Source organism: Heptranchias perlo, chromosome 7 (assembly GCF_035084215.1).
Source record: "Heptranchias perlo isolate sHepPer1 chromosome 7, sHepPer1.hap1, whole genome shotgun sequence".
NCBI classification, from domain to species: Eukaryota; Metazoa; Chordata; class Chondrichthyes; order Hexanchiformes; family Hexanchidae; genus Heptranchias; species Heptranchias perlo.
In genome coordinates this window covers 79,847,425-79,872,068 of record NC_090331.1, presented here as the reverse complement: position 1 = coordinate 79,872,068, position 24,644 = coordinate 79,847,425, and the positions used below count along the sequence as shown (strand labels likewise).

General features: G+C 43.0%; 1 protein-coding gene across 11 annotated transcripts in view; it reads right to left on the bottom strand.

Annotated features, from left to right (window-relative positions):
• The window catches only part of hdac4 (histone deacetylase 4), a 408,670-nt gene that overhangs the window by 188,966 nt on the left and 195,060 nt on the right, over positions 1-24,644 (bottom strand). The window contains exon 1 of one of the 11 annotated variants that reach the window (XM_067987950.1): positions 19,253-19,372. The exons of the other annotated variants lie outside the window; for them this stretch is intronic. The gene's annotated coding sequence lies outside the window, so the exon portion shown is untranslated. Of the gene's footprint in view, positions 1-19,252; positions 19,373-24,644 lie in introns of those variants that run through there. 11 annotated transcript variants of the gene reach the window in all.

The following is a 24,644-nucleotide window of genomic DNA, read 5'->3' as shown; positions in this document are numbered from 1 at the left end:
TAGGGAGAGAGAGAGAGAGAGAGAGAGGTGTGGAAGAGAGAGAGAGAGATGTGGAAGAGAGAGAGAGAGGTGTGGAAGAGAGAGAGAGAGGTGTGGAAGAGAGAGAGAGAGGTGTGGAAGAGAGAGAGAGAGGTGTGGAAGAGAGAGAGAGAGATGTGGAAGAGAGAGAGAGAGGAGAGAGAGTGTGGAAGAGAGAGAGAGAGGTGGAAGAGAGAGAGAGAGGTGAGAGAGAGAGAGAGGTGTGGAAGAGAGAGAGAGAGGTGTGGAAGAGAGAGAGAGGTGTGGAAGAGAGAGAGAGGTGTGGAAGAGAGAGAGAGAGGTGTGGAAGAGAGAGAGAGGTGTGGAAGAGAGAGAGAGGTGTGGAAGAGAGAGAGAGGTGTGAAGAGAGAGAGAGGTGGAGAGAGAGAGAGAGTGGAAGAGAGAGAGAGGTGTGGAAGAGAGAGAGAGGTGTGGAAGAGAGAGAGAGAGAGAGAGAGAGGGAGAGAGAGAGAGAGAGAGAGAGGTGTGGAAGAGAGAGAGAGAGGTGTGGAAGAGAGAGAGAGAGATGTGGAAGAGAGAGAGAGAGGTGTGGAAGAGAGAGAGAGAGGTGTGGAAGAGAGAGAGAGAGGTGTGGAAGAGAGAGAGAGAGGTGGAAGAGAGAGAGAGAGGTGGAAGAGAGAGAGAGAGGTGTGGAAGAGAGAGAGAGTGTGGAAGAGAGAGAGGTGTGGAAGAGAGAGAGAGGTGTGGAAGAGAGAGAGAGGTGTGGAAGAGAGAGAGAGAGGTGTGGAAGAGAGAGAGAGGTGTGGAAGAGAGAGAGAGGTGTGAAGAGAGAGAGAGGTGTGGAAGAGAGAGAGAGGTGTGGAAGAGAGAGAGAGGTGTGGAAGAGAGAGAGAGGTGTGGAAGAGAGAGAGAGGTGTGGAAGAGAGAGAGAGTGTGGAGAGAGAGAGAGGTGTGGAAGAGAGAGAGAGGTGTGGAAGAGAGGGAGAGGTGTGGAAGAGAGAGAGAGGTGTGGAAGAGAGAGAGAGGTGTGGAAGAGAGGGAGAGAGAGCGCGAGAGAGAGAGAGAGGTGTGAAGAGAGAGAGAGAGAGAGAGAGCGAGAGAGGGAGAGGAGGTGTGGAAGAGAGAGAGAGAGAGAGAGAGAGAGGTGTGGAAGAGAGAGAGAGAGAGAGAGAGAGATGGATGTGTGGGAGGGAGGTGTGGAAGAGAGAGAGAGAGAGTGAGAGAGAGCGAGAGAGGGAGAGGAGGTGTGGAAGAGAGAGAGAGAGAGAGAGAGAGAGAGATGGATGTGTGGGAGGGAGGTGTGGGAGAGATAGAGAGAGAGAGACAGAGATGTGTGGAAGAGAGAGAGGTGTGGAAGAGAGAGAGAGACGCACACACACAAGTGGAGGAGAGACAGACAGACGGAGGGTGGAGAGGGAGTCAGACACACAGGTGGAGGGAAGAGAGAGGGAGGGACACACACACACACACACACACACACACACACACACACACACAGAGGTGGAGAGAGAGAGAGACACACACAGGTGGAGAGTGAGAGAGAGAGAGACACACACACAGGTGGAGAGAGCAAGCCCGAGAGCGAGAGAGATAGATTGATGGAGAGAGAGCGAGACGTACCGACACAGTGGAGGGAGGGAGAGACAGACAGACAGACAGACAGACATGGGAATAGAAAATAGTAACAGGACTGGGCCATTCGGCCCTTCGAGCCTGCTCCTCCATTCAACATCATGATGGCTGATCCTCTGTCTGAAAACCATATTCTCACTCTCTCCCCATACCCCTTGATACCTTTTGTCTCTGGAAGTCTATCTCGCTCCTTCTTAAATATATTCAGTGACTTGGTCCCCACAGCCTTCTGTGGTGGAGAATTCCACAGGTTCACCACCCTCTGAGTCAAGAAATTTCTCCTCATCTCAGTCTGAAATGTCCTCCCCCGTATCCTGAGACTGTGACCCCTCATTCTGGACCCCCCCAGCCAGGGGAAACATCCTCCCTGCATCCAGTCTGTCTCGCCCTGTCAGAATTTTATACGTTTCAATGAAATCCCTCTCATTTTTCTAAACTCGAGTGAATACAGGCCAAGTCGACCCAATCTCTCCTCATAACAGTCCTGCCATCCCAGGAATCAGTCTGGTAAACCTTCACTGCAATCCCTCTATGGCAAGTATATCCTTTCTTAGGTAAGGAGAACAAAATTACACACAAGTGTGGTCTCACCAAGGCCCTGTGTAACTGCAGTAACAGATTATTGCTCCTGTACTCAAATCTTCTTGCAATGAAGGCCAACATACCATTTGCCTTCCTAACTGCTTGCTGCACCTGCATGTTTGCTTTCAGTGACTGGTGGCCAAGGACACTCAGGTCCCTTTGTACATCAACATTCCCCAATCTATCACCATTTAAATAATACTCTGCCTTTCTGTTTTTCCTTCCGAAGTGGATAACTTTACATTTATCCAAATTATACTGCATCTGCCATGTATTTGCCCACTCACTCAACTTGTCTAAATCACCTTGAAGCCTCTTTGCATCCTCCTCACAACTCAATCCCACCCAGTTTTGTGTCATCAGCAAACTTGGAAATATTACATTTGGTCCCTTCATCCAAATCATTGATATATATTGTGAATAGCTGGGGCCCAAGCACCGATCCCTGCGGTCCCCCACTAGTCACTGCCTGCCACCCCGAAAGAGACCCATTTTCTCCTTCTCTGTTTCCTGTCAGCTAACCAATTTTCAATCCATGCCAGTATATTACCACCAATTCCATATGCTTTAATTTTGCACACTAACCTCCTATGTGGGACTTTATCAAAGGCCTTCTGAAAATCCAAATAAACCATATCCACCAGTTATCCCTCATCTATTCTACCAGTTACATCCTCAAAAAAACTCCAGTAGGTTTGTCAAACATGATTTCCCTTTCATAAATCCATGTTGACTTTGTCTAATCCCATTGATATTTTCTAAGTGTCCTGTTATCACATCCTTTATAATAGACTCTAGAATGTTCCCTATTACTGATGTTCGACTTACCGGACTGTAGTTCCCTGTTTTCTCTCCCTCCTTTTTTAAACAGTGGGGATACATTTGCCACTCTCCAATCTGCAGGAACTGTTCAGTAATCTATAGAATTTTGGAAGATGACAACTAATGGATCCACTATTTCCATGGCTATCTCTTTTAGTACTCTGGGGTGCAGATTATCAGGCTCTGGGGATTTATCGGCTTTCAGTCCCGTTAATTTCTCCAGCACTATTTTTTTTTACTAATACTAATTTCCTTTAATTCCTCCTTCTCACTAGTCCCTTGGTTCCCTAGCATTTCTGGGAAATTATTTGTGTCCTTTTTCATGAAGACAGAATCAAAGTATTTGTTTAATTGCTCTGCCATTTCTGGGCGTTGCGAGCGTGGTGGAGGGCGAGGGAGGGAGAGAGAGAGAGAGAGAGAGAGAGAGAGCGCAAGATGGAGGGAGAGACAGAGGTGAAGAGGGAGAGTGAAAAAAGTCGAGACACACAGAGGTGGAAAAAGTGCAAGAGACACAGCAAGGTGGAGAAAGAGGTAGAGAGACAGACACACAGAGGTGCAGAGAGAGAGGGCGAGAGAGAGAGTGAGGGAGAGAGAAAGCGAGACAGAGAGGGAAAGACAGGTTTGGAGGGAGGGAGAGGGGGAAGAGAGAGACAGAGGCACGCTCACATAGGTGGAGGGAGGGAGTGAGAGGCAGAGAGTTGGAGGGAGAGAGAGACAGACAGACAGAGGTGGGGGGGGGGGGGGGAAGAGAGAGAGAGAGAGAGAGAAAAAAGAGAGAGAGAGATTGACAGAGAATTAATAAAATGAAGGGAATGAGGAGATATTAATAAATCAGGGTGCATTGTGTGGTTATTTTTGAATCTATTTTGTGGAAATTTAAATGCAAGAACCACAGGAACCTGTTAGCAACAGGAAAAGGCCATCAAACCAGTCCCTTTTTAATAGTCTAACCCCACTTAGCAACCGAACCATATGCCTCAATTCCTCCTCTCTCCAGAGATGCACCTAATTGCCTCGAACCCATTTATGCTATTTGCTTCAGTGATTACCTAGTAAGACGTTCCACAAGTCTACTGCTCCTTGAAAGAAAATGTTCCATGTGACTTACCTTTATCCTCCTAATCTCATTTTTAATTTGTGTTCCTGGTATTTGAACCCTGTACAATCGTAAACAACTTGTGTGGATCAACTTTAATTTTGAAAACTTCAATTCGGTCACTATCAAGTCTCATCTTTTCCAAAGAAAAGCAGCCCAACTTTCCTTAACCTCTTCTTAGATTCCCAATATCCAGAATGCCCACTGTTGTTTGCCTGTACATTATCAAGGAAATATCATCCATTCTACAGGTGAACAATACTCAAAAGTAGAATCTGACCAGCCCCGTATGTGGCAATATGCAATCTTTTAAATTAAAGAACATAAATAGGAGCAGGAGTAGGACATACGGCCCCTCGAGCCTGCTCCGCCATTCCGTAAGATCATGGCTGATCTTCGACCTCAAATCCACGTTCTCGCCTGATCCCCATATCCTTTGATTCCCGTGGAGTCCAAAAATCTATCTATCTCAGGCTTGAACATACTCAACAACTCAACATCCTTTGGGACAGAGAATTCTAAAGACACACAACCCTCATTTTATATTATATCCCTCTAGTAATAAAACTCAGTACTTGGTTGTGGTTTAAAAAAAAGCAAACAAGCACTAGGCTGAAGGTTTATAAATGTAACTACAATAATGCCTAGCTTTCTTTTTAAGAGTGAGCAGAATGTTGTATGTGTGCTATTTAACACATACTCTTTTTTGGTTCTTGTTGTCACGCTAATTATTTTACACTAATCCACATTCAAATGCATCTACCATCTGCTGGCCTAGTCACCAATGGTTCTAAATCTTCCTGAATCTGCCAGCAATATTCCTCATTGTTCTGCTTTCTATTTTTATATCCTATGCAAACATGGAAATTTTGTTGACAACACTCATCGGTGCTCCTTGAAGCCCAAAATATTCACATTACCCCAAAATCTGGTTTAATGTCAGCACTGGGTCTCCTTCCCATCCAGGAAATTTTCTTTTATTATTCGTTCATGAGATGTGGGCGTCGCTGGCGAGGCCAGCATTTATTACCCATCCCTAATTGCCCTTGAGAAGGTGGTGGTGAGCCGCCTTCTCGAACTACTGCAGTCAGTGTGGTGAAGGTTCTCCCACAGTGCTGTTAGGAAGAGAGTTCCAGGATTTTGACCCAGCGACGATGAAGGAACGGCGATATATTTCCAAGTCGGGATGGTGTGTGACTTGGAGGGGAACGTGCAGGTGATGTTGTTCCCATGTGCCTGCTGCCCTTGTCCTTCTGGGTGGTAGAGGTTGCGGGTTTGGGAGGTGCTGTCGAAGAAGCCTTGGCGAGTTGCTGCAGTGCATCCTGTGGATGGTACATACTGCAGCCACAGAGCGCCAGTGGTGAAGGGAGTGAATGTTTAGGGTGGTGGATGGGGTGCCAATCAAGCAGGCTGCTTTGTCCTGGATGGTGTCGAGCTTCTTGAGTGTTGTTGGAGCTGCACTCATCCAGGCAAGTGGAGAGTATCACACTCCTGACTTGTGCCTTGTAGATGGTGGAAAGGCTTTGGGGAGTCAGGAGGTGAATCACTCGCCGCAGAATACCCAGCCTCTGACCTGCTCTTGTAGCCACAGTATTTATGTGGCTGGTCCAGTTAAGTTTCTGGTCAATGATGACCCCCAGGATGTTGATTGTGGGAATTCGGCAATGGTAATGCCGTTGAATGTCAAGGGGAGGTGGTTAGACTCTCTCTTGTTGGAGATGGTCGTTGCCTGGCACTTGTCTGGCGCAAATGTTACTTGCCACTTATCAGCCCAAGCCTGGATGTTGTCCAGGTCTTGCTGCATGCGAGCACGGATTGTAGACAGAACCGTAGCCAGATAGCATCTCTCATGGATACAGTTCAGCACTAAACCACTATGAAGAATCAGAGCAACTGAACACACAACTAAGAAGTCCATTTTTAAAAAAAGTATAAACTCCTAGCTCTACCAATAACTCAGTAGAGAATGCACTGCATAGCTTATTACTGAGTCATACAGATAAGGAAGCTCCCCGGTTTGATTCCTGGCCTGTGCTCAGTTAGCTAATCTCAGCTGGAGGCGCAGAAAGGCTACCTCAATGGGAGAAGAAATCAGTTATCTAGCGAACCCTACTAAAAAGTGCACAAGGTGGATCGGATTCAGCTCTGCTGCTCCCCATGAATATCGTACCAACACGCATGAAAAATGACCACTTGGAGGAATTACCAATTCAAACATTCCAGCATAAGTCACCATCTCCAGGAAAGGATAGGACAAAAGGGGAGGGAGAAGGAGGAAAAACAGAAAATGCACACACTTGGCAGCCGTGCACTACTGTTCAGACCATTAACAAAAAGCTATGAGCACAGAAGTGCACAAACTTGTAGAGGTCAACAAGGCATTGAGAGTATGTGCAGTATATAGTAAACTATCCCACTGTTCATGAACAAAACTAACAACCCACTGGAACCGAGGAGCATTTACCTTCAATTCCACTCCCACCCTGTCCTTTTCTGATTATTTAACTGAGGTGATGTGCAGTACTCCTCTCCTTTCCAACAATGCATCACTTAAATTTATCAGCATGCCACAGCACAGCACCATGAATTTACATCAATACCACAACTACAGCAAGATTTTGTTTTTGCCCTAATTTGACATTAAAAAACCCACTCACAAGCAAAGTCAGAAGCAAAAGTGTGGCTTCCTTTTGTAAGGACGGATAATTTCTTTAACAAATTAATGAGGCAAAATCTTCCCTGAGAGCTGGATATAGTGCAACAGATGTACTCATTAAACCACTGAAACATACTAATTTATCACCTTTTCAGCATACTCCTGCAATTCAAATTTCACATCCCGCAATTCAAATTTCACATTGACACATCCCTACTTTGATATACCAAAGTAAAAGGTGACCACTTACTCTACTCATTCAAACAAGTAAAGGGCATGGCAAGACGGCTAAAACCACTGCCTGGACAAGGGGTCAAGACTTGTGCTAATCTAATACAAAGGGCAAATCCCCTGTACAAGACACATGGCTCTGGAAAATTCATGTTGACATAAATGTGCAAGTTTTACTCACAGAATTGTAAACGTGTTGCATTTTCAACAAGAGAACACTGCCTACCATTCTGAAACACATAATCCAGAGAAAAGGCAGAATTTCTCCCTCACTCTCTACTGCGCCTATGTATTGTTTTTACATTGTTACTATCCTCCCATCAGCCTGCCAATGTAGAAAAGATAAATCAAAAATAAAATTAAAAGCAACAGCAACAATTTGAGCGTGTTGAAGTAAAGTCTACGTTGCAATAAATGTCAACACTGCCCCGGAATGAGATCAGGGTTATTTTTAGCTACAGGTTCTTCTTACAGCTCCTGCAGCACCTGATTGCGACACCCACACAAAACAGATAGACGATAATCAGAGATAAAACTAAAAAAGAACCCTGACTAGCAAATACTAGAAACCATGCACAATTCAAAGAATACATCGATTTAAAGCACATTTGCTTTTTTTTTAAAAAAAGCAGCAACACTGTAGAAAATATACATAGTGCTTTAAATTCTTACCATGTAAATTATCACTATTTTCGAAAAATCTCTGAAAATAATTGACTTAGCTATGAAATATTTTACTCAAAGCCCATACTGTCAAGCACACTGCAGCTTTCAAATTAAACCAGATAATCTAATGATTAATCCATTTTTTTCCTGTTGCCTAGCAGCTCAATAGAAGGGAAGGAAAAATAGTATCCTACTATTGGAAATTAATAGGACAGTCCACTCTTACCATTAAAATATCAATGACCACAACTTCATTCTGTTAAAGGATAACCTCGGGAAGCCACACTAGTAACACTGAGCAGCATTCCACTGCAGCAAAGAACACAAAACGAGTCTGTAATCCAGGACGCTCCCTGCCAACATCTGATGTCTACTAGCTGCAAATGGTTTCTTCAGATTTTCCTTTGTACAATAGTTAAAATCCTCTCCCAGCTAATACAAGCCGAGACAAATCACTCATTCAGCGTATGAAGCAGACTGTACCCATGGTTACCTTACCCATCTACTGCAGTTCAAAACTCTTGAGGTAATTGTTAATGGGAAAGAAATTAAGTTTCAGTCAGAATAAGCCAGCTTTGGCCCGTGTTACTTGCTTCTTTAGTGATGATGACATCAGAACACTCTCTCAAGCATACTGAGCACTTACTGCACAGTCGCCTATTTCCTGGAAACTCGGTGAATATATTTAGTCCCAGAGCAGCAGTACCCCCAGTACAGCTTTGCCAGCATCATTAAATCTAGCCACCCACTGGTTAACACCTTCTATAATACAGCCAATCAAATCCCACTGCCTGGAAAATGATCTTTTGACATGCACACTTACAACAGTCCACAACATACTTCAGGGATTGAAAAAGTTCTGCTTTCAATGTACACTGCATTTTGGGCTGAACTATCAACTGCAACTTTCCAAAACACTCAAATTCCCAGAAATCATTTGTAAAAGAACATTTTAGAACATTCTAAAACAGATGGATGTAATTGAATTAACCCATGGTTTCTAGTATATTGATACTTTGGAATGGTGATGCTTTACTGCATTTCCTAAATTCACTCAGAAAATAAAGGCAGCTTTTATGGGTGGCTTTCCAAATAAAACAGTTAAACAAATCGAAGTGTTACACTGTTATTAACACGAACATCCAAACAAAACTCTCTCCAGAATTATAGCAACAGAAATAAACGCTTCAACCAGTTGTTAGGTGAAGTACTACATGGTTCTCTTTTATATGGGCTTATTCTTATAAAACCACCTCAACCGAATATTAGATCGCTGGGTGTATAATACCACACTCCACTTTGGAAAAATGCAGAAACTGCACATTTCTATGTTATTACATAGGATTAGGATAAGTAAAGGTAGCAACAGATACCAGAATACATCGCTAGTTGCTACAGATTATCTTTCTATACACCGCACATCATAAAGTGAATGACTTTGGAATGAATACAAGGAAATTAACTTTTGGTGATAGGAACATAAAAATGTCACAGCTCATTTGTTGGAAAGTGCATTTGCTGGTGCTGGCAATTATATTTTTAAATTCTGATTACATTTATAAGGAAGGCCAGAAGCAACTTTAAAGGAAAACAACAAAAATCTCAGACGCAACAGGACTAGGGAAGCCACTGACCTTTACAGCAGAGAAGGAGGCCTTTAGCCCTTGTGTCTATGCCAGCTCTGTGTTATAGCAATCCAAAGCTAATCTCCTTTTCGCCTTTCCATCATCTACAAGGCACAAGTCAGGAGTGTGATGGAATACTCTCCACTTGCCTGGATGAGTGCAGCTCCAACAACACTCAAGAAGCTCAACACCATCCAGGATAAAGCAGCCCGCTTGATTGGCACACCATCCACCACCCTAAACATTCACTCCCTTCACCACTGGCGCACTGTGGCTGCAGTGTGTACCATCCACAGGATGCAATGCAGCAACTTGCCAAGGCTTCTTCAACAGCACCTCCCAAACCCACGACCTCTACCACCTAGAAGGACAAGGGCAGCAGGCACATGGGAACAACACCATCTGCACGTTCCCCTCCAAGTCACCCACCATCCCGACTTGGAAATATATCGCCGTTCCTTCATAGTCGTTGGGTCAAAATCCTGGAACTCCCTTCCTAACAGCACTGTGGGAGAATCTTCACCACACGGACTGCAGCGGTTCAAGTTGGCGGCTCACCGCCACCTTCTCAAGGACAAGGGATGGGCAATAAATGCTGGCCTCGCCAGCGACGCCCACATCCCATGAACAAATAATAATAAAAAACTCACTGTCCTGCTCTCTTCCCATACCCCTTTTCCCTCGCCTGCTACAGTTATCCACTTTTTCCTTAAAGGATGCAATGGTCTCTGCAAATACCACTCGTTGTGACAAAGCCTTCTATGCTCCAACATGAAGACATTTCTCCTAATCTCTCCTCACTCTCTGTGGGGATGAGCGAGAAGATACTACAAAATGATACAAATAGGATTAGAGGCTTTTTGTATGCCCATTGAACCATTACATAGTTACATGGAGTCTACAGCACAGAAACAGGCCATTCAGCCCAACTGGTCCATGCCAGTGTTTATGCTCCACACGAGCCTCCTCCCACCCTGCTTCATTTAACTCTATCGGCATATCCTTCTAATTCTTTCTCCCTCATGTGCTTATTTAGCTTTCCCTTAAATGCTATTCGCCTCAATAACTAGGGATATAAGGAAGTAGTTGGAGATAGCCTTATCAGTGATGCAGACCATGAGAGTAGAGAGGTCACAGGAGACGGCAATGTCGACAGGGTAGCCATGAATATGGGTAGAAGAGTTTCTATGGAGAGAGAGAGGTTTAAGCAGTACAAGAAGGCAGTGAATTTTGAGAGAGGGCAAAAGGGGTTGAGATAAGAGTGAAATCACCGAGGATGATTCTTTGCCGAGTGCAGAGGGAAGGAAGGATATCTTGGGGAGACACTCTGGGTTGAAGGGGCGCTGGACTAAGATTTTAAAGGAGAGGCAGGAGGGCTGGAACAGGATAAGGTGCTTGAAGGAGGAAAAGGTGCCAGGAGTCTGGGGGGTGGGGGGCACGAGGACAAAATATCTGTGAGGAGAGAGATGAAAAAGTGGCTTGGCTGGGTGAGAGGAAGGAGAGAAGAGGGAAGAGAGGAGGGGCCAAGAATGTTGGACAAGGGAGATAGAAATAGTGGGCTCATATCCAGAACGGTAGCATAAACAAGCATGTGAATGGATGCAAAAGAGAATGGCAGAAATTAGGCAAGACACATAGTAGTCGTAAACTGAAGACATGGAGGAAATAATATTAAACAGTCTAGAATAGAAGTCTGAGAATCAGGTGGCTGTGGCTGGATAATGTCCACTAGTAGAAGGCATGGGGTCAGCTGCAATCAGTCACCGACCAACGTCCAAGTCTGGAGTCAGTAGCAGAGAGGGGTGGATTCAGAAGCCATTGGAGGAACAGAGTCTTAGCTGAGGCGCAGCGCTGTCCATAATTTGCCACTGAAGTATTGAGGCCAAAACAAAACTTACACTGGGACAGTAGAGTTTATTGTTTGCAAGTTTATCATCCTTTCTGATCATCAAAGGCATATTTTTGGCACGCAGGCAGGAAGCTTTACTCTGCACTTCACCTCTGCTATATCCAAGATTACATGCTGCTACTCTGTTTGGGAGGGCGGGGAGGGTCTAAAACAGAAAACTATTCAATTCTCCAGCAAGACGTCATTCACCTTGAAGTGCATAAAAATTAACCAAGTTGAGGAAAAAAAATAGAAGTGAACACTCTCCCAAAGGCTGCAAAAAGTTGCTCAGATTCTGTGCAATCAGGCAAATCCCATGAAAGACAGGTTTTAAAAATAAATACAAAATTAGCAGAAATTTACCACAAAAAACACTGGCAAAAACATGTCTCTGACCCATTATTATTAAGGACAATCAATATGTAGTGAAGTACCCTTCACTCGCCCTGACAAGCTTGGCCGACCAGTAAGCCTATTGAGATGTGAACTGCTTCATCTGTGTTGTCCTCAAAAGGTGAAATGAAAAAGACAGTATAGATGGACCAGTCAGAGCAGCAGGTAAAATCCTCAGGACACATCTGGCTTCAATACACCCCTCAACTCAACACAGCTAGAACCAACATCCTCTCCCACTCACAGCTGTCAAACAGATAATTTGAAGTAGTTAAAGACTGAGAGGAATTCAGAGGTGTGTGAGCGTGCTTGCGGAAAAGGGTGAATTAGAGGCTGACATCAGCGAAGGAATCAATGTCGGGGCCAAGCGGTGGATCCATCAGCTGCGGTTTCAATATAGAAAATGTCAATTACAATCACTAGGAATACAGGCTACACAAGTATATAAGCATAAAATAAATATTGCAAATATTTTCTAAGCTAAATAGATATAGCTCATGTTACAATGATAAACATAACTCACAATACAAACTATAAACTATAAATGTAATTTTTTTTGTATAACATTAGTAAATCAGTAGTAGCTGTTCCTTCAAAGATATTCTGAGATGAAAAAGTGATTTTAATTTTTGATGAAGTTGAATTTTGTGCACAGTAGTTTATGCAAGTGGCTTAGTTATATGAATAAACTTGCATTTACACAGCGCCTTTCATGGCCTCAGGATATCCCAAAGCACTTTACAGCTTTTGAATGGTAATCACTGCCGCGATGTAGGAAAACGCAGAAGCCATTTGCACACGCCAAGGTCCCACAAAGCCCCGGCATACAGAGACGAGAGGTGTGGTCTCTGAATACCAGACTGACGTCCAGCAGGATACTTGCTTCCGATGGGAGTGGACCTGTGACCTCACCCCATTCCTAACAGCATATAGCCGAATCTCCTGGTAGGAGGTTGAGTCAGGCCAACAACCTGTCGGGGAACACTTCAGCAGTCAAGGACATTCAGCCACCGATCTTCGGGTAAGCGTTCTCCAAGGCGGCCTTCGAGACACATGACAACGCAAAATCGTTGAGCAGAAATTGATAACCAAGTTCCACACCCGTGAGGACAGCCTCAACCAGGATCTTGGGTTCATGTCACGCTACACGTAATTCCACTAGCGGAAAAAAAAGTTATCTGTTTTTAATACAACTGGCCATTCTCTCTCTCTCTGTCTGTCTGTGTAATCTGACCCATTGTGTATTCAGTATACTGGGATGTAATGTTTTCTGTGGCTAACCTGTCTGAACACCAATGACACCTTTGATTGCTGTGATCGTCTTCCAGCCTAATATATGCTATGTGATTTTAGAACCCTTCACTCACTCACCTGACGAAGGAGGTAAGCTGCGAAAGCTTGTGATTTTCAAATAAAACTGTTGGACTATAACCTGGTGTTGCAAGATTCCTTACACAAAAAAAAGCCAGAGTAAGAGCGAGAGAGTTTTGGTTGTGTCGGCTGAGGACACCAGCCGAACTCCCTGTTCTTCTTCGAATAATGCCATGGGATCTTTTATGTCCACCTCAGAGGGCCATTACTATAATGGACAGCAAGCTCCCTCAAACAAGTAATTTGATTTGTACTCAATTGCTACTGTGCAGCATTATTTAACTGCAGTATCTGGAACTTTCACTCCATATACTAGATTTTGCGACAGTACAAGTATTACATGGATACAGGCAGGGCTCGGGCTGGATGTAATCTGTCTAAACAACCAGTGCAGGCATTTAGGCATGATATAAACTGATGTCATTAAACTATAGTCACCTCCAAAAACAATATCACACTGGACTGCAATGTCCTCACATATAAAAGACTACAATTTTAGTTCTTTAGTGAGAGAAAAGACTGGTGCACCACCTAACACTACGTAGCAATCAATCAAAATAATACAAATCTTCCATCTCCGCTCAAACAAAATAACCCCACAAAATTCCCCACCCTCTCACACATGATCTAACTGTGGCTACCCAAGAGCAAACATATTGCAAACTGCACATAAATGCCAACCTTTTCTGGTTTTGCTCAAAATAACAAACACAGATTTAATCTTTTTCTAAGTTGTATAAAGACAGCATACTCTACCTTGAAGGTGCAACATCAGGTTTATGACATTTGTGCCACCCATGATTTTCTAGGCCAGCTTCACTCAGAAGATGCACATAACCAGCGTGTGATCCTTTGTCAATTTCCATATAATCTTACAGTAATTTGTCTATATTAACCAATGACAATAGATTCTCCTTCCAACCACCTCGGTCATCTCGACTCTTCCTTAACCTTAGACCCACATGAACAATGCCATTGGAGATTGATTAGGTTTATGGAAAATAGACTTGGGGAAAGTTAGGCAGCTGGTATGAGCAACATGACTGATCAATACATCCTGGTAATGTATGGTAAACAGGTAGGTGGGTACAGAAAAACACTAAAAAGGCAATTAGATATCAAATCAGTCTGCATTAAATGAGGCACACAGGATAGATGGGAGATTTACAAAGCAGTAACAGAGGGATTCAGAGATTGCCCAAAGCCAAAAATTGTTTAACGGTTTTGAAGGACACTAAGTAGTGACATTTACACATGAACATAAAAATACCCTAAGTACCTAACACCAACTGGGAAAAATCTGAAAAGCACTGGAGGTTAACAGAGCAGTACACTTGCACAGGAAATCAAACAAAACTGCAAGTGAATCACAAGATTTAAACTGATGTGATATCAACCAATATATTGTATGCAGTTTAATTCCTGATATTTCATATGCTGCCAAAAGAAACAAATTGGTAATATTGCAGGCCCTAAAATATAACGGCCTAGATCTTGTGCTCCCAGCTTCTTTCCTTAGCACCAAGCATTCTCTAGTTGGCTTCGCACTCCCAACGCAAAGGGCATAATTTTAGCACGGTGGTAGGAGCTTGGGGGGGTTGGTGAATAGTCGCGTGGCAAAGCCGGAAACATTTTCGCGTGCGTTGGCTTGAGTGATCATGACTCAATTGAAGGCCATTAATGTAATTTCCAAGTTTCGAGTCCCCAAACTGCGCAGCGGGCGTAATGTGCAGCGGGCGTACTGTGCACCCAAATGTGATGGGAACTGGAGTATTTAAAGGGCTATTGTAACCATAGATTTTGAGGAAGAAAGAAGGAACTTGCAGATACGGAACACCAAAGGAATAAGCCAGCATACCGGTTTAACAACTCTCTGCTTAAGTTGCTATTGGCTGGTGAGAGCAGCAGGAGGCGATGTTCTGTACCCTGGTGATAGGAGGAAGTGCCCTGTCTCTGCCACCAAGGAGGCCTGGTTCAAGGTGGCAGAGGAGCTGAGCAGCAGGAACACGGTGGCAAGGTAGTGAGTGCAGGAAGCGCTTTAATGACCTAACCAGGTCAGAAAAAGCAAATACAGTTACTAATTCACCTACATCCTGTGGTGTACATTAATCCCCTCTCACTCTGTCTTGCCACGCCTACTCACACCCACTTAAGTCTCAATCAACTTACCTTCACTTCCTGTGCACTTCCTCACCTCCCCGTTTGTGAACCCACCACTCCCACTCACCCCAATCCTAATGCGATGTGATCAATCTGTCTGATACTCACCCTCTGATGCATCTCTTTCATTGGCAACCTCACCCAAAGCAATGTATCCATCGGGTGATCCTGTCACCCTCATTGACTCACATGTCTGGTCTTTCTCCCCTTGGAGCTTGCAAAGTGCACACGAATCCAAATGAGTCCATTCAGGCCATGACAATGGCTGTGCGGACTCAGGATGCCAACTTTTCTGCCACCTTAAACAGGCAGATAGATACTTTAGGCGTGGCCTTAGAATGGGTCACAGATATGCATCAAGCTGTGGTCCAGCAGAGTGATAGGAGTGATGTGGCCCTGGCCAGGAGAGGGATGATGGCGAAAGGGGGCATGGAAATGGGGACTCCACTCAAAGCACTCCCATGTCTCATCCGTTGCCCCCCACCCCCCCAAACCAGTACCCACAATGCTGCCTGCTCTCCTGACGGCCGAGTCTGCCCCTGCACAGGTGCAGGTGCAGCAGTCTTTGGCGGGCTCCAAAACCCAGAGGACAAAGGATGAGAGCATCTCAGCAGTCAGGGAAGAGACCTGAGCAACCTGCCACTATCTCTGCTTAAGCCACAGGGAATGTAGCATGCAGAAGCGGTAGGAAGAGGAAGGCTACAGTTTTGTAATCACCAAGGATATGCAGAAGGGTGTCTGACGCAACCTCTTGCGTTTCGTTTATATTTGTTTTTTCTTACGTGCACATTAAATGTCATAATTGTCACCACCACTGCCATGTCTTGTCCATTCTGGATTCCCTTTTTTGTGATAGCACTCTTTCATGTGCTTCATCATAAGCGCCAAGTCTTGATGCTACCCAGTGGGCGCATTTACAAAGGGTGTATGCATGGTTGAAGAGCTATTTTGTGCAAGCAGAGGTTTGGTGGGGGGGGGGGGGGGGGGGGTGTTGTGGTGGTTGATTCAGGTGGACTGAGTAGTTAACTATCTTCATTTTGCAGATCTAATGAGAACCTATTAAATATGAGTGACTCCCTGGCATCACGAGCAGTCATTTGTGCTGCTGCTCTGCTGATGGGTTGTCCATCTTCATCGCCCTCCTCCTCCTCCTCCTCATTTTCCTCAATGTTGCCGGCAGATGAGGATGCTTCATGAGTGCATTCGACCTCTTCTACCTGTAACCCTCTCCGTTCAGCAGGCTGCAACACACTACTATTATTCTGCACACCCTCGCTGGTGAGTACTGAAGGGCTCCCCCAGATCGATCCAGGCACCTGAAGCCCAATTCAGCATTCCTATGGCTTGTTCAATGACAGGCCTGAAGGTGATGTGACTGTTGTTATACCGCTGCTGTGCCTGGTTGGTGGGGCTTCTCACAGGAGTCATGAGCCACACCTGTAGGGGGTATTCCATGTCGCCAAGGAGCCAGCCCTTAAGTCTGACTTGTGCGTGGAAGAGGGCCGGGATGTTAGACCCATGGAAAATGAAGGAATCATGGCAGCTACCAGGAGTCGCAAACTATTGATTGAGTGATATCCCTTTCCATTTATCAACAGTCCTAGGTCATGTGCAGGTCCTCGGATTGCTCCGTGTGCAATCAATTGCGCCCTGTACCTGTGGGAAGCCAGCGAGGGTTGAAACCCACTGTCCTCTCAGTCTGGCTGTGTTGTCGCAGGGGAAGTGGACATAATCGGACGCCCTAGCAAACAAGGCATCCGTGACCCGTTGAATACACTTATGTGCAGACGACAGAGACCTTGGTGATGTCACCAGTGGCGCCCTGGAAGGATCTGGAGGCGAAGAAACGGAGGGCAGTGGTTACTTTGAGTGCAACGGGCAATGCATAGCCAACAGGCCCATCGGGGAGCAGCTCTGCATGGAGGAGCATGCAGATGTCTGCAACTACCCAGCGACTCAATCTCACTCTCACGTGGGTAGTGCCTCTGCTCCTCTGTAGTCTTTGTGGCACACCTCTATTGTGGAGCTGCAACTCCCAGAACTGCACGTCATGCCTGCTGCGGAGGGTGATGTGCCTGCTCCTCAGATGCGCTGCAGAATAAATCCAATGTGCCCCCCATCCTGTCAGTTTGAGGGGGTCCAAAATGCAGGGAGATATCTCTGAACACAAGAATTCTGAGTGTGACTAAAGAAATCTCAGTCTAAACACAACTCCCAGCCAAAGGTTTGCCTGAGAGAATTGATTGCCCTGCTGCAAAAACTCACCTTTTCTTCACACGTGTCAATCACTGGTTTAAAGGTCTGAATAAGGGCCGGCTGCAACTTGCCTCCGTTTCCACGTGTTTCAGAGGCCACGGGAGACAGGGAAAGTTAAAACGGTTTGTATAACTCATTGGAGTCAGGATGCAGTCCCGCTTCGAAAACAGAATTTTTTTTTTTAAAACTACCAATCCGCCCGTTGTTGGGGGTTAAAATTTACCCCGAAATCTCAAATTCATTGTGAAACGTGGTCTGTAGTTATACCATTTTTAACAATTAACCAATACCTAACGGAAAGCTTATGGCAGGTTCTGGTGATATGGGAGACTTCAAAAAAAAGTAACAGAACTTCATAACTCACTGACAGACATCCAGTTATGAGACGGTTTGATATCAGGAATTACATGTTGCATGTACCCAATATTATTTTGGTTGATATTAACAGCACTGGCAAAATAGTTTAAAGAAGTGCATGGATAGTGTTTAAAAAAGATTTTTAATCACATTAATTCAATTCACAATGCTTATGCTCCAATGAAATGATTAAAGAACCATTTTACACTTCAGAATTACTGTCATTAACAGTTACTCAGTATTTTGTTTAGTGTAACTAAACAAGATGTAATTACAAGAATATCTGGTGTATAATACTGCATCTTTAAATGGGTTTGAAGCAGGGTGGAGCAGGTCCCAGCATTCATACTCCCTTCGAAAGTGATAGACTATTATTGAAACAGGTTTACTAGTCCATCCCATTTTCTATCCTGGAAAATGGCTGCCAATGCATTCTTTGAGGTGCTGGCAAAAGCAGAGAAGTTTTGTTAAATTTATATAGAACCTTGGTTAGACCACACTTGGAATACTGTGCACAGTTCTGGTCTCCATATTATAAAAAGGATATAGAGGCACTGGAAAAGGTGCCACAAAGATTCACAAGGACAATACCAGAATTGAGAGGATATACTTATCAGGAAAGACTAAACAGGCTGGGGCTCTTTTCTCTAGAGAAAAGAGAAGACTGAGAGGTGACCTGATAGAGGTCTTTAAGATATTGAAAAGGGTTTGATAGGGTAGATGTAGAGAAAATGTTTCCACTTGTGGGGAGTCCAAAACCAGAGGTCATCAATATAAGATAGTCATAATAAATCCAATAGGGAATTCAAGAGAAACTTCTTTACCCAAAGAGTGGTAAGAATATGGAATCCACAACCACATGGAGTAGTTGAGGCAAACAGCATAGATGCATTTAAGGGGAAGCTAGATAAGCACGAGGGAGAAAGGAATCAAAGAGTATGCTGATAGGGCTAGAGGAGGTAGGAGGCGCGTGTGGAGCATAAACGCTGGCATAGACCAGATGGACCAAATGGCCTGTTTCTGTGCTGTAGGCTCAATGTAACAATGGCCCAGAAATTGCTCAGAGCAGCGAACCAACAGTGTTCGCCGCTTTATAGATTTATACTAACCCATTAATTTACCGTGGTCTTTACTGCGTGCACTTCCTCTAATAGGAAGCGGAGAAGAGCCCAGCATTAGCTCCAGTGAAGCTAGGACCCATGGAAGCTGGAGAGATCACTGTCTCCCCTCAACCAGATTGCAGCATTTTTGACACGCTGTGAGCAGCTTCTGCAAGCTGCAATGTAAAATCCAGGAAGTGAAAAGTACAACACTAAAATCATTTGTAAAAACAGTTACAGACAGCGGAAAAAGAGGGTAAGAAATAATCGAATTAAATAAAAAAACAGAAGGGAAAAGTAAACAAAAAGACCAAAAACTATTAAAATAAGGAGTAATGAGACTCCACATTTTTAAAAGTTAATGACTGTCAAACAACTAAAAATTAAGACTTACTGCGCTGTTAAAACTTAGTTTAGACCTGGCATTTTTAAGCGTACCTGTTTTGTGGCAATAGTTACTTTCCAGCTGGGCAGATGAACAAATTGGCACTGCTCCATTGTTTCCACTGATTCTAGCTGGCGATATCCATTTAATTTGAAGCTGTCATATCGTCGGTGAACCAGGAGGAGCAAGTTCCGAATTTCCACATTTCACTTTGCATGTGCGAACACTGGAACTTGCTCCTCCATTTCGCCACTAACAACAATGAGTGCTGTTGAGCTCACCGTTCTTTTTTAAGCAATTTCTGGGCCAACGTAACAATGACAATATGCTCATGGGAATTTTTGGCCTGGACCAATTATTAAGCAGAGGGCAAATTCTACGGATAAATGGTAGTGCTCACATTTTATTCAATAAAGAGTTTCTGAATGGATGAAATAAATCAAGGTTTAAAAAAAGCAGCGTGGATCTTTCATAAACATGCATACATGGAATATTGCCACCCATGACAAATTACCCTGCAAACAAGCATCAATTTGTTGCTGTGACTGGCTGCAGGAAATATGTTTCATTTTCTTTCCACACCAAAGCAATTTACAACATACAACAGGAGACAATCATGCCACAGCCTCTTAAAAATGACACTATACTCATTCACTAATTTACTTGTTTCAGATCACAGATTCAAAGACAAAGTGTGGGCTGGTAACATTGCAGCTACTGATCTCAGTTCAGTGGGTCAGCTCGCCCTGAAGGCAATTTGAATGTAACTAAGCAGCAAACACTCAGGTGACCCAGCTCACTTAAAGTTCACAGAATAAGTTATTATTTAATACCTCAGATGCTCATTTTTTTTTAAATATAGAGAGCAGTTTCCAATTGCAATCTCTATACTAACGGAATTCAAAATACCTGGATAAAAGTAGTTGAGTAATTTATAAGTAGGATGCTGCAGAGTTATTCACATAAGAGTAAAAAAGTCAACAAATTTTGGAAGTCATTACATTAGAACTGTAGCAAAAAATGTTTGCTTTTCACATTTGGGTGGGATTATAAGTTCTAAATAAATTACTTCGAGCTTTGTTTGTCAGGAATTACATAGTCATTCACAATTTTAAAAAATGTTTAGTGCTGCTTTCATTGCAGGCAATGGATCCAGAAAGCATTATTATACATTTATACCAAATGAGCACATGCATAGCAAGCGTCAAGAGTCATCTGATTTTTATTACAAGTTTTTTTTGAAACCATGAAGTTATTCTGGCTTACATTTCAAATTAATTGAAACCAGTTTTTGTTTCACAACACCACCAAAGTTGTAGCACAAATCCTGATTCAAGGCCCAACCTGACCCCAAAGAGAAGTGGCAACAGATTCCCTGGAGAAGGGAGTATTGCACCACATCCATTTGATACTACACAGAGTAAATCATGTGCCATGTCAAACTAGGTGTGGAAAGTGTCCAGATCTTATAGACCTCCTAGGCATTTTTTACACCAATTTTACACCAATTTAAATTGTCTAATCATTTAACATTGAACTGCTGGTAAATGGCTCTGCTCATGCAGGTATATTCATGTGGAGAGCTCTTTCCTGGGCAGTGGAATTCAAATTTCATCCAGGTAATGTAAACAAGGTACTGCCTGCAGGAAATCCAAACTACAGCTACCAGTCAGACCAGTAACTGCAGTGTGAATTCCACCTTCATGAGTACATTTTCAGTAGGGGGTCACTGTATAAAAATTGGATGGAAACCCAGAGTGATTTTCCCTCCCCTAACTCAGCCCTACAGTCAACTGTAGTGTCCCTTCTGCTACCCTCGTTGAAATAATCAAAGGCCAGGAATTGAACTTGGGACCTTCCTGGTCTGTATGAGTCAGAAACTAGGACTTGACCACTCATTGAGAAACCAAGTCATGAACATTTTTTGTCAATATCAACACATTGCAATATTATATGTAGCCATTCAACACTATCTGAACAAAGAAAATATAATTTCAGATCTGCAGCGACTATCCAAAACAAGTAACTGCAAACTATATTGCATTCAGTTATATTTCAAAACACAAGCACTGTAACTTTGGCAATGCAATGGAATGCTATATGTTCTAGCTGGCAATGATTTTACCATTATAGCTTTGTACCAAATTCATATACTTACAATGGTGGAAATAAATACCACTACTAAATGATGCAACTACTGAAACGAATTTCACTAGAAGCAAGGTTACAAGAGCTATTGCAGCTGAGCAGAGACCCATTATCACTCTTGACTCCCCTTAATTCATATACATGGAATTACACAAGAAACTATATACATCATACAAGAAACTATAAATGTGTACACTTGGTTTACCATTACTGGGAAGTAAATCTTACGTCAGCTTTAATAACGTCTGCAAGTTAATGTTTGGTTAAATTTCAGACTCAGGCCATGCCGTAAAGCACTAACAGCAATAAAAATAAATCCTTACAAAAAGTTAGATATTTACCTATACCGGTAGGTTTCAGACCTTCTACATGTTGGGGGGGGGGGGGTGAATTGCTGCAGATTGTTTCTACTAAAATCTTAAAAAGACATGATACTTGTGATTTGAGACCTGTGACCTGACACCCCCTGGTAATAGATTTTTAATTCTCCTGTCCCTTATCTAACAGTGCTAAATAATGCTACCTGACTATTTGATAATCATTTAATTACTTAACATTCATAAAAACATCACCTCCACTTTGTGTTAGTGACTTACTGTAAATTTGAGGATTATGATCAGCTGAACTTGCACAATACTAATGATGAAGGAGCCAAAAGTGCAACATTTCTGTTTACAGCTTATAAAGCTTTAGGACAACAAATTCATGGCCATTCAGTTTTGCCCACCTTCAGTTTGCCATCAGAACATCAAGCTGCTGGATTGTGTCCGGGAAGGGCATTGCAAAGGAAGGATGATACTGTACAGCTGCAGACTACAGTTCCAAGAGACTGAAGACAACTTCTCATGCTCAAGTCGTGGGACAGTTGCATGCATAAAGTGTGGAGACTCCTTCAAACACTCCTGGAAATCCAGTGTCATATGCAGTTTGTTGTCTTTCTCATCCCTTGGTACAGTTCCAGATAGTGCATTTGAGGCAAGGCTCTCACTACCTAATCACGAGCTCCACTCCTACACACTTCTAGCAGTAATGACCTTGCAAATCACTGGCCTAGAAATAAGCGCCCAGAAAAAATTTAGGAGGGAGGAGTGGGGAAAGGGAAGGTGACTTCCGAAGAAATTATCTACACCAGCTAAAGTAGAGGCCAAAGCACCTCAGTTGGTTACCGAAAAGGATGCCAAGATGATCAAGCTGACCAAAGCATGGCTTCATGCAATCGCACATGATATGTTGATGCAGCAATCACAAAAATCAGCAGATATCAATTTGGTTGGCCTGTAAATCACTCACCATAAAATATGGGAATTGAAAACAAAATCCAATGCGATCTTTCTGTAACTAACTTTTGAGGCAATCCAAGCCATGCACTAGTGAGAGAAGAGGCCATTCAGGAAGTTTAGTAGAATTAATAATTAGCATAATTAGTCAAATATTCTGACATTAATCCATCCTAAACACATTACTATACAACTTGTTGCTCAAACCTATCTACAGCATCTTGCACAGACACCCATTGGGTTGATGGGGAGATCCAAGCTCATTCAAATTGCTTTCTACATACACCACTACCCATGAACAGAAAAACAGCAGTGACTCGCAGCATTTCTCTTACCACAATCTATTATGGAATGGGCTTGAGCACCAAGTGCGTGCATTGTATAATGCATATTGACCAACCAAAAAAAAAATCTTCGCCTAGCATTCTCTTTCAAAGATTGAACTTATGACCAGTTTCCTGGACACTGCCACTCTAGACATGTCATGTGAAGATGTATAATGGCAATATTCCTTGACTTGCCCTTCAATTTTCTGTCTCTTCTTCCAACACCTGCAGCTTTCAAATGCACTTGGGAGGCAGAAGGCATAAATTGTGCAACAGGTAGGATGTCAATTACAATTTTTGATTGGATCATTTGCTACCTTAAAACTTTATATTTTTACATATATTGCATTTGTAGGACAAGATAATTTTTTTTGAAACGGACAAGAAATTGCTACTGAAAATGATAAGCTTTCGGAGGCTTCCTCCTTCGTCAGGTGAACGATGTGAAAATGAAATCCTCGAGATGAAATCGCATTTATAATTCACAGAACAATGCTTGGTGATTACAGACAGTTTTTTCAACTGCCCGTTGCCAAGGCAATCAGTGTGCAGACAGACAGGTGTTACCTGCCAGGTCTCACAGAATATACAAATCACCAAAAAAAAAACAACAAACAAAAAAAAAGATAGAGAGGTAGAAACATAGAAAAGACAGCAACTGACCCGTTATATTAAAAACAGATAACATTTGTTCGCTGGTGGGGTAACGTGTAGCGTGACATGAACCCAAGATCCCGGTTGAGGCAGGTAACACCTGTCTGTCTGCACACTGATTGCCTTGGCAACGGGCAGTTGAAAAAACTGTCTGTACTCACCAAGCATTGTTCTGTGAATTATAAATGCGATTTCATCTCGAGGATTTCATTTTCACATCGTTCACCTGACGAAGGAGGAAGCCTCCGAAAGCTTGTGAATTTAAAATAAAATTGCTGGACTATAACTTGGTGTTGTAAAATTGTTTACAATTGTCAACCCCAGTCCATCACCGGCATCTCCACATACTGAAAATGACAGAGATACCAAATATAAATGGTTCAAGTATCAATACTAAGTTATTGGAGAAAATAGAATGTTTTTCAGCAGGCTATAGAGTTGCCCAATATAACCGTTACAACCACAAAAGCTCCGTCTGCCAACCACAATGCACCAATCTGTTTGCTTTTTTAGCTGCAGCTACATTATACAATAAGGAAACCTATGACTAAGCACATGCCAACAATACATCCTGCTTTGAGTGTAGAAGTGCAATAGAGCTCTGCAAAATAGGAAACAGGCCCCAAACAACTCAGTTACAGCATGTATGCACACTATGATAAGTAAAAATACAAATGGTAAAGAGTTTAAATAGATTTGGAATAAATCAAGATTATTCCAGTACTACGTAAATATCACTCATTAAAAAAATACTAACCTAAATCACAGATTTTTGAATTTTTTTCCTACTATCTTTGGGTTTACATTTTAAAAATTTTAGATACTATAATTTTAAAGTGAGCCATAAGATTACTACAAAAGAAAAAAAAATCCATATACAAGGTACAAAGATTACAGTTTTCAATGTCCCTTATCAAAGTCACAAATGACATCCTATGTGGCTGTGACAGTGGTAAACTATCCCAAATCATCCTTCTCAACCTGTCTGCAGCCTTTGACACGTTGACCACACCATCCTCCTCCGTTGTCCAACTGGGTGG